We start from the raw sequence: 22,111 nt of genomic DNA on the forward strand, positions 1-22,111 counted from the left end.
ATTTTTCTTCTAAAGTTGGAGCACTTTCCTCAGGCAGCCTTCATACTTCAAAAAATGTTCTCCATAAGTAGTGGAGTCGACTGTGTTCATTTACCACATGATCTCTTCAGTATACCAGGTTACACATTCAGTTGATCCAGGAGGTGTCCTTGTTGACAAATCAGCTGGAACAATGTGGAGAGATGACCTGTCATCTTGGTTCAAATGTTGACAGAGCCAACGATTGGTCTGATTGATAGCGCTAGCAAAAACCTGTAACACTGGGGCCCATGATGAGGGCCTGTCCATCACTGTGAGATAATCTGGGAAGAAAAAAAGACTTTAACCATTTCCCCTCCTCTCCCGTATCTCCCATGGGACTTGAAGTGAGGGTTGCCCAGGTATAGCCACACAGGCTGTCTGTCCTAGTCTTGAGGTAGTGATCTCTGTGGCAATGCAGATCTTTTGTCTGGAACAATTGCATACAAAAGAGACACGTTTTATAGAATAGGCAGTTTGATTAAACATATGGCAAAAATGAGAAATGCCCTTGCAGGGACCTGCTGCATTGAAACCTCAAGCCGCTTGCCTCAGATGTATAGTTCAGGCTGGGGTTGTCTTCTTCCTTCTGATCAGCAACTTAAGCCTGCCCAATGAAGTGCTCAATCGCCCCTATGCTGCTTGGTGTTTTCTGATAACAGTAGCAGTTCATGTGTATAGGTCCAATCTAGGAAGTTGTGTGAATCTCCTTGGCCATATTCTCTTAAACCCAGGAGGTGGTCGATTTCACATCTCTTCGTTCTGGAGCAGAGGATGCTTCAGCCTCTGCAGTCAGTTGGCAAGAGCAGTCTGCTCATTGGTTGTTTTCCCCTCTCAGCACAGGGGCCTTTCTGATGATCATTCACACAACTAACAAAAGATTATCAGAAGCAGAACTGATTTTTTTTTTTTTGGGTCCAGATTGAATGGCCAGGTTATTAGCTATAACCCATGTCATAGTTTTCATGTGCCCCGCTAAAAAGCCCTAATAGCAGGAATTCCCATCAGGGCTTGGAGGCAAAAGTTTACAAAGGTGTACATTAATACATATAATAGGGTTTGTAGGGGTCCTGAAAGGATTTATCAATAGTCAGGCTTGGACAAGGGCCTCAATGATAGTGACCTCAGACCCAAAAGTTTTTTCTCATTTTGGTGCAACCTGTTATAGAGATCATAGTCACCTGTGCAATGGTATCTAAAAATGCAATACATACAATTCTTTTCATTTCTTCAATGAACTTTAATTGTCACGTAAGGTCTGTGGTCCTTCCTGGTGACAGAGGAACCTGGGTTTAATCCTCCATCTTAATTATTTCTGAAAGTCAGAAGATCTGGGCAAAGTTGGCAGAGCCCTCAGTCATTCGTGGAGCCATGCCTCCACCATACCAAGTGTAAGCAAGATTTCAGCCCAGTTGCCTGGTAACATGAGAAGGTCCCTTCTATTTTAGTTTTCCCCTTACTATTGCAACTGCAACTCTGTTGCTGCTTGGTTGTCTTGGTAGGAGCAGTTATCAGACTACTCTAGAGAAGGTCTCTAAGATTTCTTCAAGGCTGCTCAACCCTAGTCCTTGAATCTCCCATCTTTACACACCTGCTGGAGAGCATTTCTAGTTGCACATCCTGTTTGTGGAGGCAGCTCCTCAGTATGTCAGTTGTGGCCACATGCAACTGCCACACATCCCTCTCCAACTGTAACTCTTCCTGCAAAGCTCTTACACATACATCAGCAGGTACTTGGGCTTTGATGGCCCCTCATGGGTGCTACTACTCTCCCAGCTTCTATTTCACACTTTGGAAGGTGCGTGTCTGCCCACAACTGGGCTGTGCCAGTTAGTGTTCTCGAGGCATCCCCGTAGTCAAGCTACAGTCTACACTTATCAAACATACAGGCCAGGCCTCCCTTCATTGAGCTTGATGGCCAGCCAGGGATTTCTCCCACAGATGCTTCACTCCCATTTGCTATTTCCTCAGCCTCCTTGCTGGCTTGCCATTTGTACTGGCATGGGCCAGTAATGTAAAAGCGCTGCCTAGAGACTGAAGAAAGAGGCGGACAACTCCAAGGGGACAGTAAAGGAACTTATTAGGGAGATTTACAGTTGAGACGAGTCCTAGATGGCCACAGGACCAAAGCAGATCTCTGCACTCCACAGTGGGAGGGCAGAGGTTTTGTAGCACTGGTGGACAATAATGGCTGCATGTCAGGGACTTACATAAGCATGCAAACTGTAGTGAACTGAAAGAACGCATGAGGGCGCTCATTAGGCCTCACAAACCTGTTTCTCCTTCAATCAGTTTTATAAGCATTTGTTTGAGTGTGTGCGTTTATAATTCTATGCAATGTTATCACACATGCAACTTCTTGTAGGCACCATCATACTCAAGGTACAGAATGGTTCCATTACCACAAGTTTGCCCCATGCTACCCCTCTATGTGGTTATATATATTTTTAAACCAGCCATTTATTTACGTATCTGAATTTTTACATTAAATATTCTATTTTTAAAATGTTCGAAAATAAAATATGTTAAGCCACTATTACAACACTGTGCAGGCCTAGTGAAACATGTCTATGGCTTGAAATAAGCCTTAGGCTGGCTATTTGCCATCTGGTATACAGTTTATCTTACAATTCTGCTAAATAAAACTGTGTATCTGATTATCTATGATATGGTTTACCTAGTACTTGTTTATCTGGAGATGTGGTTATTTACATCGACCCTATAGGACAGAGTAGAACTGCCTCATAGAGTTTCCAAGGAGCGCCTGGCGGATTCGAACTGCTAACCCCTTGGTTAGCAGCTGTAGCACTTAACCACTACACCAACAGGGTTTCCTTACATTCTATACTCACTCCTTAATACTAAGACATTTTAAAGAAAAGGTTGAGATTGTCTATTTCTATGGCTGTAATCATTCATTATATAAAATATTTAAAGTTGAACACAGTATGTCAGGGGTCATTCTTTTCCTTCAAATAATCAAGCACATGTCTTCCATAAATCTATTTTCTGAGGCTCATGACTCTTGTCAATGTATGAATACATATGAATTTTGACTCTGATTTGCCCATCAAGGAATCCCAAGATTTATTTTTCCCAGTATAGTCAGCACAACCATAAGCTGGAAAGTTTTCCTTGGAAGTGTGTAGCAAGTGTGTGTTTTCCTGTGTGTGTTAATCAGTTTATAGCCTCATGTACATGCTTATGTATTTTATCTTTTGGTTAAATCTTTGAAGGACTATCACAATTCTTTGCTGAAGGATCTCCCTTCATATACCTCAGGTAATAACAGCAAAACCTTACTGGGTCCTTACTATATATGTGGAATTCTGCAACATATTTAGCATGGATTAGTCCATTTCATCCTCACAGAAACCCTTTGGGGTGAGCATATTATTATTCCTGTTGTACCACTAAGAAAATGGAGACTTATGGAAGTTAAAGCCCAGAAAGACTTTGCAGGATGGAAGGAGCTGGCCTTAGGTAACATGTGCATGCAAAGAAGTCCCATTCGCTTTTATTCTATGAGGATGAATTTTTAAGCACTCAACTACTAGCTGAAAGGTTAGTGGTTCAAACCTACCCCGAGGTACCTTGGAAGACTGGCCTAGTGATAGGCTTCTTAAAGGTCACAGCCTTTAAAACCTTGAAGAGCAGCTCTATTCTGCACGTATGGGGATGTCAGGAGGTAGAGTCTACTCAACAGCAACTAACAACAATTACATATTCAAAATGGGGAAATAGATAGAATATATGTTAAAATAGCCAGACTCAAACCACACTGAGTCTGGGGGATGGGTACCACATGTTCTGATCAAGTTCATATACAGTTTTTTTTTTCTTTTAAAAATAACATACTATAGACCAAATGGTCTTTGAAAGGTTATGATTTGGAAAGATAAGCTAGGAAGAAATACATTTTCCTCATTTAAATGTAAGTGTAGAGACAGGCCAGTTTAACCTTCTGTAGCTAAATACAAAGGCATACAAAGGTTTAGGATTACTACAACATTCAATCATTGGACCAAACAAAAGCTGACAGTGAAAAAGAGCAGAGTCCTTTTTAAGATTAAATCAGAGCAATACAATTGATTGATTTGTAACAGCAAATTAAAGAGAGAAAATTTTATATTATCCACAGCTAAAGTGTGCAAAAGGAAGAGTTAATGAAAAACCTGACGGTTGGCTAATAGATTATTTCATGAGATCAGAGATGAGTCAGGCTCATTATGAGGTCTCTGCTTCTAGCCTGTTTCTGAAGATGTGGGATTTGGCAGGCAGTTTTCTTGCTGGAAGCATTAGTTTTTATTCCTGCTCACGTAGGAAGAATGTATAGTTTGACAATGACGAACAATGTAGCAGCAGCCTTGCTGCTTGAAAATTAATTTGAAGTCCTCTTCTAGACTGCTGGTATCTTCTCTTACTACATAGAAACTTGATAGTACCAATAATATGTATTCAACTTCAACTCCGTAAGAGACACACAGCAAGGCAGAAGCCTAGGATTTCCAGAGAAAAGCAAAACACATTACGGAAAAGAACTGAAGAGGAATTTTTTTTTTAGATAAATGTCTAAATTCTTATTAGTAGAGTAATACTGAGTGTTCTGTGGCCATAGTTCAAATTACAATAACAGCTTCAAACCATTTAAAATGTACAATATAGGATCATATATTCTGCATCGGAAAAAGTTTCATTAGTTTAATAATAAGTTAAAGACTAATACAAATAATTACAGGGCAAATATTTACTGAAATTGATCTATAATAATGGTATTCAATATACATTATTAAATAACATACATTGAAAATAAACATATATGTGTTCAGTTAATTCTCACAAGCAACCTATGAGGCAGGTATTATTAATAATATTGTCATTATTATCATCTGAATTTTAAAGATGTGAAAATCAAGTCACAGAGAGACTGATCACTTGCCCGAGTGGACCCAAGGATACTTCCCAGGATCACTGGCTCCAGGGCTGTGTTCTTACCCACAATACTGCATGGCCTGTGCTAGTGATCAGGATGCTATAGCAGAATAAGAATAAGCCAAAGGTAAGAAAATTTCATAAGAGATTTTTAAATCAAGGTTATTTTTTCATTCAGGTTTTGATACCCTTTCTCACTCCTTTCTCCACATGTTCACTAGCAAATCAGTTATCAATCAGGTTAACAGAAAAAAAAAAGTTCATGTTATTGCCATGCAATCAAGGACTATTCAAGATCAATGAAACAAAAAAGTGCAATACGGAGAAGAGGAACAGCAATGCTGTCTAGATGCAGAGGGATGTCATCACAACCTGAGATCACTGACTTGTGTTTTAGCTGTGCATAACTTTTGGAGGATTAATAAAGAGTAAATAAAACAATAAAACCATACAATATATATATTTATACCTGTATATGCATATACATTTATGTATACTACATATGCCAGTTCTAGTACCTATTGCCATCTAGTCAACTCTAATTCATGGCACCAATGGGTGAACTCAAACCTCCAGACTTTCAGTTAGCAGTCAAGAACATTAAACTTTGCACTGCCCAGGGACTTCTATCCTGCATGTGTATGTATATATCCTTATACATTCCTATATACACATACACAATTTTTAAGAAAAAAATATAAAACACTTCAACTTGTCCAGAAAAAGAAAAAATCCAGGTTTTATCTTATGATGAAATAAGACATTCTTGGGATTTTTGGTAATAAGTTTTACCCCATTAATACTTCACTTGTAGAAACTATGATAGGTTTAGGAAATTAAGGACTACACTAATTTTTTTTAGATATTTAGGAGATTTTCCAATTAAGAACATCAATTCTAGATTAATATCCAGAGCTAACTTCTATTTGTTGTATTCCATGAATGTAACAGATGTAGCCTCGAGGACCAAAGCAAACCAGCTCATGGGAAAGTAGTATATTTTACTAATGTGGCACCATGGACTTTGCCGTTGTGACCCAAATGGATTAAAAAAAAATTGAATGTTGTGTCTAATAGTAGTTATTGATAGTTTAATGATTCAGGGGAAAGAAGTACTGGCTGGACAGCCTGAGTATGAGTCCTGATTCCACCACTTTATGAACTTGTATTCACTTATTTGTCTGTGTCTCAGCTTATATGTTTGAGAGACAGAAATAATGATAGTTTCTACATCACAAAGTTGTTATTAGTTTTAAATCAGTTTATCTGTAAAGTTCTCAAAACATCCATGACACATAATGGGTTAATACATTCACTTAAAAAAAAAACCTGGAAAAATTCAGTCCTTCCTTGCCATTTAAAAGCGTAAAGAACGTTAGCAGCATTCATGAGGATACAAGGTTTTAAAAAGGGAGATTTCCTCTTCTAGAACTAATGAGGAGGAAATGCACAGATCCCCAGAATTCCATATAAAAAGCTGTAGGGAGGCTTGGCTTGCTTTCCCCAGGAAAGAGAGTGTTAGCAGAACCATACTGTATCACAAATGCTTGCCATTATAAACTTGTATTTAATAAATTACTGAAGAAAATCTTCTCAGGAAAGTGGTGAGTTAAGTACATCTTGTTTTCTGGATGCATGACTGCCACATTCTTCACTCCTCTCTTCCTTCTGGATTACCTGTCTTCCTGGGGCCATGATGCTGATTTAGCTACACAGAACTGCCCGCTACTACTCTCCAAGCCCCCCACCTGACTCTGCTCTCATGAGTGCATGCCAAGTTGTGTCCTTTCATCTTAAACCCCATCAAAACTTATTTTTCCTTAGATTCCTGCTTCTAGCGGGCTGAGAAATACACAATCTGTTTGTTTGGTAATGACTGACAACCACTTAATACACAAGTATTTGTATTTTCCAGAAAATTTCCTGGAGCCATCACTACTTTTAGTGAAAAGGTAAAAGTATAACACTTATTCTAGGAACAAATGTAATTAAATGCTACAGAGGGTAGAGTATAAGTGGGAGGAGAGTAAGTGATTTTCACCAAATCACATCACCAAGCATCTTTGACTTGATGGCATCTAAAAAGGCAGCAGAGGGCAGTCATGGTTCAGCAGAAGACCTGGATTTGATTCTTGGACAACACACCTCAAGCCACCACCCATCTGTCAGTGTTCTATGATGTGAACAAGTTTCAGGAGAGCTTTCAGATTGACATAGGCTAGGAAGAAATGCCTGATGATCTACTTCTAAAATTCAGCCAATGAAAACCCTGTGGATCACAATAACCTGATCCCATTGTACATGAGGTCACCATGAATCAGGGTCTGACTTGATGGCGGCTAACAACAACAACAACAGCAACATAAAGGCAGCAACCCACATGACCCTGTTTCCTGAACAGTATTAGAACATGATAATTAACATAATGGCTAATATTTATTGCTTTCCAGGCACTGTACTCACTGCTTACATTCACCTTTTATTTCATTCTTATAACCATAGCCGATGAGGTAGGAGGTAGGGGATATTATTATGATTATAAATGAGGAACCTGGGGCCTAGAGCCACTAAGGATTTTGACAAAGGCAGACAGACAGTAAACTGAAGATTCAGGCTTCTAATCAAATCTGTCTGATTCAAAAGTTCTTGTGTATAGGGCAGTTGTAGTTTCATTAGATCCTTGGCTAGGAGAGAAGGCATCTCCAAAAGACACCTAATTGTATTATTCAAAACATGTCTACCTGTGAAATACTAATACGAGGGATGAAACAGATCATGTTACTGTGGAACACAATTGCTTCGAACCTCTCTGGGGATGTTGTTGTTGTTGTTAGGTGCCATCGAGTTGATTCTGACCCATAGTGACCACAAAGAACAGCACAGAACTGCCCCATAGGACTTCCAAGGAGTGGCTGGTGGATTCAAACTGCCAACCTTTTGATTAGCAGTGGAGCACTTAACCACCACGCCACAGGGCTCCTATCTGGGGATGGAGGCATTTTTCTATCTAGTTGTACATTATGCCATAAAGTCATGTTCACATATAGAAGCATTTAATTTTTTTAAGTGTTTGACTTCCAGAAGTGAAAAAATAATATTATATATGAGTGCCCACAAGCAGCAGTCTTACTTTGTCCCCTGGGCCTCCCATCTCTCCAGCTGGCCTGCAGGCTATTCCCTGTATTTGAATGTGCCCTCTATCTTCCTTTATTCAACACCCACCTATTCCTCAAGGCATACTTCCATGTAGACTTCTCTGATTCCTCATTTAGGAACAAACAAACAAACAAAAACATAACAGAAAACCTCTCTTCCTGCTTTGAACTCCCTAAGTTGACTGACTGTCCTTCTCTGATGTAAGGTTTCACCTGATATTCTGAATAATGGTTGTTTTAGTACAGTTTAACTCACCAGTAGCCTACAAGCATCTTGAAGAAAGCAAGTCTACCTGATTTATCTCAGTAACTCCTGCACCATTTAGTTCAGTGATCTTCAAATAACAATAACTACCATTTACTGTATATATTGTATTTACACCATTTTGGGTTGTTGTTGTTACTAGGTGCTACTGTGACTCATAGGACCCTATGCACAACAGAAAGAAACACTGCCAAGTCCTGCACCATCCTTACAATTGTTATGCATGAGCTTTACACCATTAGGCACTTCATATACATTTTATTCAGTTCTTGCAACAATGCCTCAAGGTAGAAATATTACCTCCACTTAGAGATGAGGAGACCAAAGCCAGATAGATTAAGCATCTTGATAAAGCTCTCATTATAGGTAAGAACCAGAACTAAAATAAACCTAGGTCTATTTTTGAAGGAAAGCTCTGGCTTGTTTCCCTCCAAAGCTGTCTCTTGTGACATTTGTAGAAACATAAATGCCATAATGATCTGCCTTTTTTTTTTTTTTTCCCCTCACATACTCCATGAGCAGGAGAATTGAGGAAATTTTCTTTGGTCAATGTTGCTTGGGCAGACAGAAGAGGAAGTGATTGAAATTTAAGAATAGCAGAAGAAAAAGCAGCTCCTTCCAGAATTTTACAGGAAGAAAATCAAATGGGTTAATGAAGGCGGGAGAGGTGAGGAAAGTCTGAAGTTGCATGACATAATAATGACAGCATATTTCAACCCTAGAATACAACAAACACACATAAAACATCAGATTTAATAGGCATCAGCTTTATGCATGGTATCACAAGGTGCATGTTTTATAGGCAATAAAGGGTTCTGCCCGCTTTGCAATCATCCCTCATAATCCACCCAAAGTGCCTGAAATTACCACACCTTTATAACTCCATGGTTTAAGATTTTAGAGGATACCAGTCCCAGTTGCACTCCAGTCCCCATAAAATGCAAAACTCTAACCTGTAGGATATTAAGTTAACCCATTAATGCACTACCTTATTATCCCAATTAATGTAAACTACAAGATAAATATACCTGCTTGAAAAAGTTGGCAGTGAATCGTGCACCATGGCGGAGCAGGTATATAGGCCAGTTCACAGACTTAAATATCCGGGAACAACAGGCAGTCCTGGGAGGCCAGGAAAGGGTGTATCCCATCGGGTGCTTGGAAATGGGTGGGAAAAGGGAGGAAAAGAGAAAAACCTGAAGGAATAAACAGGGAAGAGGGCAATGAAAGTAAGGGTGGGATGTGACTGTAAACCACCTGCCACTCATTCTCTGGGTTGCCCTGAGAGTAAACCTCTAAGTAAAGCTGGGTTAAGCAATGGCTGGGAGTTTTATGGGTCCAGGCTTTATGGGCAGACGCAAAGCAGAGGATGGGGATGGACTGACGCAAAACGTTTGAGTCTGCTGGGTCTGACTCAAGCAGGATAAATGACTGGCATTTAGTTACTTCCTATTTCTTTGCCATTTACCCTCAGGAACATCATTTGTACAGTATTCTGCAAAGCGAGAGATAAACTGTGATAAGAATTGATGCTTTCCATTTTTCGTGTGTTAATTTTCTATTTAGCTGGTATGTCCAGAAACCCTTATTTGTCCTTCTCTAAAATGTCTGGATAATTGCTTCAATTCTCTGCTTTCTTTAGCTGTGGGAAGCTAACCCATTTGTATCGTTTTTTTTTTTTTTCAAATCACAATAACTTGGCTAAAAAAGGTGCTGCTACTGAAGCAATGAGGTCAGGATGGGCAGTTAGTCCTGACAGTGCCTAATGCCCAAGTCCCTGACTCAGTTATTTACGGGTTGAAAAAGGAAGGGGAAAATGACAAAGACCTTATTCTTCCTAGCTCCTTTGAAGAGTAAATAATTAACCATATGCCAAAGTCGGGTGAAACCGACTCTCTTTTTCTGCCACACCAATGAGTTTCCTCAGGTACAACTGAACCTGAGGAGAGGAAGACGTTCTGCATATGGCATATTTTCTAATAATCTCATGACTAATTCTCTTACTGTTTCTCTCCATTGTTGCACAATAGATTAATGCCACTGTCTTGCAATCTTTCCAGAGACAGTTATTTCGTAGACTGCATCGAGATTATGCAGCCAGGTTAGAGGATGGGAATGAAAACAGGGTCTTGTGTGGTATGAGGGCATTCACTACTGGTTTCAGGCTAATTTGGAGTCTGTATGCCTTTCACTCAAAAGATTATTGGTAGTAAAAATATCACCACCTACCTGAAATCCCTGGATGTACAAACAGTTAACTCTCTTGGCTGCTAACTGAAACCAGATAAAGCACCATGGAAGAAAGGCCTGGCTATTTATTTTTAGAAAATCAGCCATTGAAAAGTATACGGACCACAGTTCTCTGAAACACACGGGATTGCCATGAGTTGGAGTTGACTGGATGACAACAGTTTTTTTTTTTTTTTTTTTTTACCTACCTGAAACAAAGAAGGAAATGATGGTGCTTTGCCTCACCTGCTTTCTTCAGAGATAGAAGTGGAACTTGTTATTATAAGTGATTACGTGGTACTCAAATTTCAATGCCCTTGCATGTGAATTAGATTTGTGAAGTTAGAAACTCCTTCAATACTGTATTAAGAATAAAAAATTTTAAAAATTAAAGCTATCAGAAGTTATTGTAAACAGTCTGTTTATCATGGACCAAAAGTTGCTGGACTCAGAAACTTTGAATCAAAAAGCTATGAACATTCTCACACGCAAATGTATCACTGGGTGAGTAGCCCATTTAGTGGGTTTGTAGCCTATTTAGTAATATTTAAATCGTGTAATATTCTCTAAGGAGCTATATAAATTATAGAAATATAAGCATTATCTCAAAGAATTAGAAAATAATTAAATATTAGTCCAAAATTCACATCTTTCTTTTTTGTAGCCACATAAAACTTGTTTATGATAATATATTTATATAAGAATTGTTAACTGGACACCTTTTATATTAAAGACATGACAGTAATAGCTGTTATAGAAACAAAACTGTTCAAAGTACGAGCTCTGTCTTCTAGACACTGGCAATCTAAAAGATAAGACACCAATATAGCGTAAGGTAGCACATGAAAAGTGATGCATGGATGGGCAAACAATAGGTGTTTTCAAAGTTCCAAGGCAGGATATTGCCCCTCTTGTGGCTGGGGATTTGGGTGCCAGTGGGAGATCTGCCTAGTAATGTGGGCAGTAGCCCAATTTTGATGAGCATATGATGACAAAGTAAAGGCACAACTTCCTTGTTTCCTGTTAAATCCTACCACAAACCATCGAGAGATATACTACTTGTGTATGTGTGTGTTTTCTCTAGATTTAGATGCTTTTCAATACATGGAATCTAGAAGCATTTTCTAAATCATCAAAGTCTTCAACAGGTAATGCATACCAAGAAACGTCATTTATAGATGGAAGAAAAATTAGCATTCTGAAGGCTAGAGGAAAATTCAAAGAAGTTTATATAAATGACGGCTTAACCACAAAATAAAGTAATAAGCATCAATTAAGATAGAATTGTAGAAAAATACATAATATGACTAAATAATATTCATTTTCAGTAAATAAACAGGCACATTATGAAGCAGAAAGTACAGTATAATTCCTTGATTAAAAAAAATGTGTACACACACATGCACAGGAGAAAAGGCTAAAAGAATACAGATTACATAAGCCAAAATACCATCGGTTGTTTTCTCTAAATGATGGGATTTTAGTATTTATTTTATTTTAAAACTTACATGCACTTAAACATATTGTATAGTAAACATTTTGTGACAAGATGTGAACTTATTTTTTTTAATAAAATGATTAATAGTAAACCCATTTCAGACTGCTTGTGGTCATCATGTAGGTTAAATCTGTGAACTGAGATCATGCTTCCCTCCAAGACACATCACCAAATTCCTCTGGGATGAAAAGACCCATGGCTTTCATGGTCACAATTCAATTAGAAACATTTAGCAATATTGTTAATTGCGGCTCAGATCCTTCAGCTATAAAAAGGGGGCTCATGTTTAATTTTCCATGTTGACCTGAAGGCTACAGATGCTTTATCTATATGATGTAATTATAACTATATGTTAAACTTTATTATTTATCCAAAAACATGCATTGAGTTCCTTCCATGTAGTAAAAACTATTAGGTGAGAAGTTCAAATGTTTTTTCTTTCTTTCGATATCCATGTGGTTTCATTAAACCCACCCATTACCACTGAGTAGATTCTGACTCATAGCGACCCTGTAGGACAGAGTAGAACTGACCCATAGAGTCTCCAACGAGTACCTGGTGGATTTGAACTGCCGACCTTTTGGTTAGCAGCCGTAGTACTTAACCACTACATCACCAGTGTTGCCATGACTGCTAACCAAAAGTTCAGCAGTTCAAATCTACCAGACACTCCTTGGAAACTGTACAGGGCAGTTTTGCTATGTCCTATAGAGTCGCTATGAGTTGCAATCAACTCGATGGCAATGGGTTTGGTTTTTTTATGGTTTCATTATTTCTTCATGAAAGTAATACATGTGTGATATAAGAAATCCAAACAACAGTGAAAAATGAAAAAGTGCTAAAAATTCATTGAGGGGTATCAGAAAATATCTTACCAAACATTTATGTATACATATATAATTATTTGCAATATATATGAAAATATTAATACAATTCAAGGAATTATACTATTTTTATCTTTTTGTAACTGCTTTTTAACAATGATATATCACAAGCATCTTTACATGTTAATAGGTACAAATTACACAATAATTTTAATGACTAATGGTGTCTAATTATATGACTATCAAAAAGTGTAAAGAGATAGGAAATTGAAAAGTAAATTAAGATGAATATCCTCAAATTGTGCTGCCTCTATGTATCACTATATAAAGTTGGAGGTCAGATATCTTGCTTAGTAATTTGGATTAAAGCACTAAGGATTTATTTTTCTGTGTTTGCCTAAGCTCTCCAAGTAGCAATTTAGATTTTTTGCTTTGCCAGTACAGATTTTTCTTATAAATCACAGGAAGACATTTAAAATTGTTGTGTGTCTTAGTTTGCTACCCTATATAAAAAAAACAATGAAGTATTCTTAGAGATAGTGTGATACAAAGGAAGTAGTGCTGTGGGGGAAAAAAAAAAACACTTTGAAGCTCTGAAAGACAGGTGCAGTCTCATTCTGAGCGCTAAAATCAAGGACTATTAGATCAGAAGCCATCTTAGAAGTGCACATATTCACCTAACACTGACTCAAAAAAAAAAAAAACACCATGGATCAGAAAATAGAAGGCTATGGAGGTAGGTGGCTTGTTTATGGTCATGCAGACAATTAGAGGTGCATGGAGGGGCAGAGCCAGAGAGTTTTGAATTGAAGTTCAGCAATCTATTAAGTACACCACCCTACACCACACATTATATTTTATATTCCTTTTGCCAGTGCACTTCCAGCATAAATTCAAAATAAGATGATTTAAAAAAGATGACTATTTGCCCTTGAACTTAGAAAATTTACATAGACAAGAGCGTTTACAGGAAGTAATACATCGGTCTCTGTGCGTGGCATTTCTGGACAAATTTTCAGTACATTTATTTTTCGTAATGCTACCCCAACATCCCCAGCTCATCAGATTAGTTTTCTCTCTATCAGGAGTCAGTGAATCCTACCACCTGAATCTGTCTGCTTTGATTGAGGGGGCAATTTTTGTAACCATGGACTAAGACACTGTGGTTTCCTACAGCCTGAAATAAGACTCGTCAGAAAATAAAATTGCCTGAGCGACTAGGGTAGGTTTGGAAGCAGGCAGGTATGGGTCTGTGGTATGTGATGACAAACTTCTCTGGCACCAATGAGGCAAGATGTCACCTAAAGTAAGCAAAACCTCTAGAAACAGCAAGCTGGAGCTGTACTATTTTGTATTCTTGCCAGCAATGAATAAGAGTCCCAATTTCTCCACTTCCTTCCCAACATTTATTTTCCATTGTGTTTGTTTGAGTGTTTATTCTTATCTTAGCCATCCTATACAATACCTTATTTCTGTTTTCTATTCTAAAAAATAAACTGAAAAGGAGCCTAACTAACTGTGATAATTTTTCTCACAAATAACTTCAACTGACCTTTCCTAGATTACTTATTTTTATTATGGCTACCATTAAGAGCATCTGTACTTTTCTCTGAGTCAGGTGCATTTCTGTAGGCAATGAGACTAAAAGGAAAATAAGATGGAGATTGCCAAAACAACAGAGTCCAATCTTGTTCCTACTTCAATCCGTTTGTAACAAAAGTTGTTTTAGTAAATGCAAATATCGTTGTTGTTGTTAAGTGTCATAGAGTTGGTTCCAACTCATAGCAACCCCATGTACAACAATGAAACACTGCCCAGTCCTGAGCCTTCCTTACAATCATTGCCATGCTTGAGCCCATTGCTACAATCATTATGTCAATCCATCTCATTGAGGGTCTTCCTGTTTTTCTCTGACCCTCGACTTTACCAACAATGTTCTTCTCCAGGGACTGATCCCTCCTGCTAACATGTCAAAATACTTGAGACAAAGTCTCACCATCCTTTTTTCTAAGGAGCATTCTGGCTGTACTTCTTCCAAGACATATTTGTTTGTCCTTCTAACAGTCCAAGCTATATCCAGTATTCTTCACCAACACCATAATTCAAAAGCATTGATTCTTCTTTGGTCTTCCTCACTCACTGTCCAGCTTTCACATGACCATGAAGCAGTTGAGAATACCATAGCTTGGGTCAGGCACACCTTAGCTCTCAAAGTGACATCTTTCCTCTTTAACACTTTAAAGAGGTGATTTGCAGCAGATTTGCCCAATGCAATATGTCCTTTAATTACTTGACCACTGCATCCATGGGCGTTGATTGCGGATTCAAGTAAAATGAAATCTTTGACAACTGCAATATCTTCTCCATTTATCACGATGTTGCTTATTGGTCCAGTTGTAAGGATTTTTGATTTCTTTATGCTGAGGTATAATCCATACTGAACATTGTAGTCTTTGATCATCATCTGCAAGTGCTTCCAGTCCTATTCACTTTCAGCAAGCAAGGTTGTGTCATCTGCATATCACAGGTTGTTAATGAGTCTTCCCCCAATGCTGATGCTCTGTTCTTCTTCATATAGCACAGCTTATTTGCTCAGCATACAGATTGAATAAGTATGATGACATAATACAACCCTATGCACACATTTCCACACCTTAAACCACGCAGTATCCTCTTGCTCTGATCGAACGACTGCCTCTTGGTCTATGTACAGGTTAGCATGAAAACAATTAGTGTTCTGGAATTCCCATTCTTTGAAATGTTATCCATAATTTGTCATGCATGATCCACACAGTCAAATGCCTTTGCATAGTCAGTAAAACTCAGGTAAATATATTAATGCTATTCTGTGCTTTCAGCCAGGATCCATCTGACATTAGCAATGATATTCCTCTTTCCATGTCCTCTTACGAACTTAGCTTGAATTTCTCTCAGTTCCTTGTTGACTTACTGTTGCAATCGCTTTTGAAATGTCTTCAGCAAAATTTTACCTAAGCGTGATGTTAATGACATTGTTTGATAATTTCCGCATTCTTTTGAATCACCATTCTTTCAAATGGGCAAAAATATGGATTTCTTTCAGTCAGTTGGCCAGGTAGCTGTCTTCCAAGTTTCTTGACATAGATGAGTGAGCTTTTCCAGCACTGCGTCCATTTGTCGAAACATCTTAATTCATGTTCCATCAATTCCTGCAGCCTTGTTTTTCGCCGTTCCCTTCAGCGCAGCTTCAACTTCTTTCTTCAATACCGTCGGTTCTTCATCGCATGTTACCCCCTGAAATGGTTGAAAGTCGATCAGTTCTTTTTGGTACAGTGACTCTGTGTATTCTCTCCAACTTCTTTTGATGCTTCCTGTGTTGTTCAATATTTTCCCTTAGAGTCTTTCAATATTGCAACTTGAGGCTTGAATTTTTTCTTCGGTTCTTTCAGCTTTAGAAATACCGAGGTACCCTCAGGAATCTTCTTTTCAGCTTGATTTTCTCCTCAGCATTCCTGTCCCTTTTTCCCTTGGCCACCAAACCCTGTCTTGTAATAGAAGTGGAAGGAAACATGGAAACATGAACTTTTGGAAGACTTACAAGAAAGCCATTGTAAATGGAGCATGGGAAGTGAATTGGAGACAAAACGAGTTCTCCTTCTTCTTTATTTGTACATCTTTGTCTGGCGAGGAAGTCCCTGCCCTTCCCTCAGGCTTTACAGATATCTAATGGTCTAAGTATAGAAACCAGGAATGCAATTATTTATTTTTTCTTTTCTTCCTGGTACTATTTCCACAGACACAATGGGACTTGCCTGTGTCCTGACAGTAACAGGGCTTGCCACTCTTCACTCAGAGGCTTGAGGTTTTTGATCTGCACGAGACCTTTCTGGGCAAGGGACAGGGTGTCGCACTTTGCCTGAAGCAGGAATCAATTCCTTCCTGCCTGTCTGCACCACCAAAAGGGGCACTCTCTTTTCTCCTGTCCTGCCTCTAAACACACTCATAGCCCATGGTGTGGGACCATGGAAAGGTATCTGCAAGGGTGTGCAAACTATTCCTGTGTCTGGGGTCCCTAACTATTCCAGTATCATGCACCAGGCCAACACTTCATTTTTAACAATTTTTAAAATTTTGCTGATTTCTTCTGACCCACAGTTGTCACTCTCTCCTCCTGTGCTCCCCACTGGTGAGGGAGTTCATGCCTCCTCCTTGGCGATGCTTGTCTCTCCTTTCATTTCAGGATACTTGGTTACTCAGTGATTTCAGCTCTTGATGGGCTCAAAAAAGTTTGAAATATTGTAGTTTATCTGCCTTCTTTTCACTGTTACAGTTTTAGGTGCTGCTTTCTACAAACTAGGCAAAGAAGAACATGGCTGCTCTCCACTGCACTTCCCTTACTCCATTTACAAATGCTTTGTTGCAGTTCCTCCAAAAGTTCATGCTCTCTTCCCCTTCAGAAAATTTACACTTAGACATTTCTCTGCCTAGAACATTCTCCATCCTGTTATTTCACTATCTGACCACTCAACCCCAATCTTCACTCCTTTTTACCACTTATTTCCTAGTACTAATTGCTGTCAAATTGATTCCAACTCATGGTGACAGCATGTGTTTCAGAGTAGAACTGTGTTCCATAGGGTATTTACCCAGTGCCATGGAGCTGATTCCGACTCATAGAGACCCTATAGGACAGAGTAGAACTGCCCCACAGTGGCTTATTTTTTTTAAAGTAGATTGCCAGGCCTTTATTCTGAGGTGGACTGAAACCTGCAACCTTTTGCTTAACAGTCAAGTGTGTTAACCTTTTGTCCCACCTAGGAAGTCTGCTTCTTTCTGATCTACCTTTTTATCTATACTTGGTATACATACTATATATTCTCATGGAACTGTGTATATTGTTACATAGCTCATTTATAATATTTATAATTGCAATTTGATTTTTAAATTCAATTTTTCCTATTATCTCAAGATAACAATGGGTTCTAAATATTCGTCCTTTCTAAATGAAAATGCTAGGACTTCTATACCTAAGATATCATCTAAACTGGCACAATTTTGTGAATAAGAGGGGTGCTTAAAAACTTATTATATCATCTAAACTGGCACAATTTTGTGAATAAGAGGGGTGCTTAAAAGCTCAGTTTTTGCCACATATGTAAACTGAAGTTTGCCCAGGTAAATCTGAGCACAAGGTAACCTACTTATATGGGACTCTCAAAGAGGATGTTACAAAACTGCCTCTATCAGTATTACAGTACCATTGACCTATAGGATATAACAGAAAATACTGATTTGGAGATTTTTTGGAGTTGACTATTTGATTTTCCAGAAATTTTCCATGTTTTGTGATCTCTGACACCATGAGGATGCAAATGGGTTTTTGAAAGTCTGTGCCTTGACCTGAATAAAGAGAAAGAGAGGTAGGGAGAGACCAAAACCAAAACTAAATCCAGTGCCGTCGAGTCGACTCTAACTCATAGCGACCCTATAGGACAGAGTAGAGCTGCCCCGTAGAGTTTCCAAGGAGTGCCTGGCAGATTCAAACTGCGAACCCTTTGGTTAGCAGCCATAGCACTTAACCACTATGCCACCAGGGTTTCCTAGGGAGAGACTAAGAAAACAAATCAAAGAACAAGAGAGGGCTGCAATGGGAATGAGCTGCACTACCACAAGAGACAGAACAGAGGAGGATGCTTCCCTTGAGGAAAGAGGTGACTTGAGGTACATCACTGGATGCAAAAGTTGTGTGGAGGGAGAAATTTGGAGAAGAGTAGAGATTTAGGCCAGCCTGATAAGGATTTTCAGTTCTAAGGAATTATGGTGGGAACACCTCAGCAAAGGGATTTCTAAGAAACACATAAAACATCCTACCAGAGGGAACCTGCCACAATCCAAAGGTTCTATCTCTGGATTAAAATTTACCAGTTAAATAAGACCCTTCCTGCACCTTATATCTCCTCTACTTATCCCCACCTTTCTAGTCTTGAACTGTGGTGGCTGCCAAAGTAGAAGTAGCCTAGATGGAGAGTACGCAAAAAAAAAAAAAAAAAAGCGTCAAAATTTACATCTCCATTACTAACTGTGCAGGTCTCTGAGAATAAATCAGGCCTGATACGGGGCGAGAGTATCTAAATTGTGTAATTTTTTGAGTTTTGATATTGTGCTAGATTGGAGTTTTTATTACCTTAAAAAAACTAAAGGAAAATGACTTAAAAACCTTTTGAGTTCTGTCAGAGATTGCATGCAGGGCTAGGGAAGAATACAAAGAAAGTGATTTTGAAAGGAATTTTTAAGATAAAGATGTTTAATGCTTCCATAGTATGAGTACAGCTCATAATCTGAGTCTATTACATATTTATAAACTTATTTTTGTCATTATGTGATTAAGTCTTTTATTTTCTCCTTTGTTCCAAGTTAAAACAGGGAAGGTGTCTGTTTAGCCCCTAGCACTGTACCTGGCATCAAACATTTTTGAAATGAATGTATTAAAGGGTCTCAATTGTTCATCCTTGCACCTCACTACTAAATCACAGTTGTCTAGGTTAAAATGTAGTTATATGCCATTACCACAACATGATTCTTTACCTGGAATGTATCTCCCCCTGAGAAACAAAATATTTAACTATGTTTAATATAAAGATGTTTATTTCACTTTTCCCCGGAACAGGAGCAATGAGGAGAGTTCCACTGAGGAATGAGGATGAAAGACAATTGAAAAAGAGAAAGATAGGAGGAATGCTTGGATGTTATTGTTGTTGTAAGGTGTCTTCAAGTTGGTTCCAACACAGAGCAACCCTATGTATAACGGAATGAAACACTGCCTGGTCCTGCACCATCACCATAACTGTTGCTATGTTTGAGCCCATTATTGCAGCCACTCATTAACAGTCTTCGTCTTTTTCTGACCTATACTTTACTAAGGATAATGTCCTTCTCCAGGGACTCGTCTCTCCTGATAACATGTCCAAAGTATGTGAGACAAAATCTCACTGTCCTTTCTTCCAATAAGCATTCTGGCTGTACTTCTTCCAAGACAGAGTTCTTCACTCTTCTGGCAGCTCGTGGTGTATTCAATATTCTTCACCAACACCATAATTCAAATGCATCAATTCTTCTTCAGTCTTCCTTATTCATTGTCCACCATTTGCATGCACATTAGGCAATTGAAAATATCATGGTTTGGGTCAGGTGCATCTTAGTCCTCAAAGTGAAATCTTTGCTTTTTAACACTTTAAAGAGGTCTTTTGCTGCAATTTGCCCAATGCAATACACCGTTTGATTTCCAGACTGTTGCTTCCATGGAAGTTGATTGTGGATCCAAGCAAAATTAAATCCTTGACAACTTCAATCTTTTCTGCATTTATCGTGATGTTTCTCACTGGTCCAGTTGTAAGGATTTTTGTTTTCTTTATGTTGAGGTGAAATCCATACCGAATCTTCACCTATAAGTGCTTCAAGTCCTCTTCTATTTCAGCAATCAAGGTTGTGTCATCTGCATATCACAAGCTGTTGACAAGCGTTCTGGCTGTACTTCTTCCAAGACAGATTTGTTCATTCTCCTGGCAGTCCATGGTATATTCAATATTCTTCACCAAAACCATAATTCAAAGTCATCAATTCTTCTTCAGTCTTCCTTATTCATTGTCCAACTTTTACATGCATATGAAGTGATTGAAAATACCATGGCTTGGGTCTGGCACACCTTAGTCCTCAATTGCTTGGATGGGCAGCCTTAATTTTCAACTTGACTTGAGAATGTAAAAGTTTGTTTATTTACTTATTTATTTATGTTTCCTCATTACAAATTCTCCCTCCTTTCTCCATCTTATCGTTGAACTGTTAGTGCTGAGGTAGGCACCGGAAACAGATCCAGAATAGCAACGGGAATCAATTATTTTCAGCTCCCTTGCTTCTCATTTTATATGCAATCTCCTCCACCCTCTTCTTTTATTCCAAACCTAGGCACATGCATTCCTAAGAGTGCATTAAGGAGCAAACAACCTGGTACCTATTCTTGGAAGAAAAAGTGAAAGTTTGAAAGATGATATATTAGACTTTGCAGGAGTCATTCAGTGATATTTGTGTCACTTTATGTGAGTGTGAATTGCTCTGAAATTTACTGAAAGTTTGGGGGCTGGGGTTTGTGTGGGATTACATGCCATCTTCAATCTGCTTGTACTAGTCAGCGTGTCAATTTGTGCCCTTGATTACAACACTGAAAGTCTGTAGAGAATGGGAATATAAAAGTTGTTGGCAGCTGAGGTGCCTTAGGTTGGAATAGTGTCCCACATAATGACAATGATAGAGTTCCAGCTGTCAGCAGGGCATCACCACTCCCAGCAGGAGTAGGGGTGGAGGCAACTGAATCAGATGAATGGAGGAGCAGCAGGGGAGCATGTAAGAAATATAAGAAAGATACATTCAAAAACTATAGCCTAAATGATTTAAGAATCATTTGTATTAACTGAATATATATGTATATACATATATATATATATATATATATATTTTTTTTCCTTCCAGAAAGAACACAGATAACTCACTTGCCCTTAGGAGGTAGGACAGTGACAACTTTGAAGAGTGTGTAGTAGATTTGTTTTAAAGATGGTGAACTACGCACATGCATCTATGTCCTCTCTCTCCACAGTGACCATTACAGTGATACTAAAAGAATGTAAAATGTGCAAGTCCTCACTAGTGAGAGAGCTAGAAGAAGAAATAAGACCTTTGATTAATTTCTGAAGCCTGAGAGCAAACAAAAGCAGAATAGAGAAGACTGCAGAATACCCCATGCAGAAGGCCTGTGGCAGATGAGAAAAGACTAGTCTAGAAGAGATCCTGCTCTGATAGGGCGCAAAGGACAAAAGTGGTGACAGAGACAGCCAAATGGGGCTAAAAGTTAGTGATACACTATTAAGTCCACATTCGTGTTTTTTTTTTTTTTTTTTCTCACAACAGGAAAGAGAGGAACACAACCAGGAAACCAATAAGAAACAAAAAACCGAGAAATCTGGAATAGCAGAATGTGTATTATTATTATTTTTTAATATATAGGGTTATTCAAGAAGTTATTCTGTATGCGTACAGGGAGACCATTTTGTTTTTAAAAAATGGCTCAATGCAGGCTAATTGTAATGAGGCTTTTAAGGACAAGAGGAGGAAACTGAGTAAAAATTAACCATTGGCTAGTCTCAGCATGAGCTTTGGTGGT

Source organism: Loxodonta africana, chromosome 26 (genome assembly GCF_030014295.1).
Source record: "Loxodonta africana isolate mLoxAfr1 chromosome 26, mLoxAfr1.hap2, whole genome shotgun sequence".
NCBI lineage: Eukaryota > Metazoa > Chordata > Mammalia > Proboscidea > Elephantidae > Loxodonta > Loxodonta africana.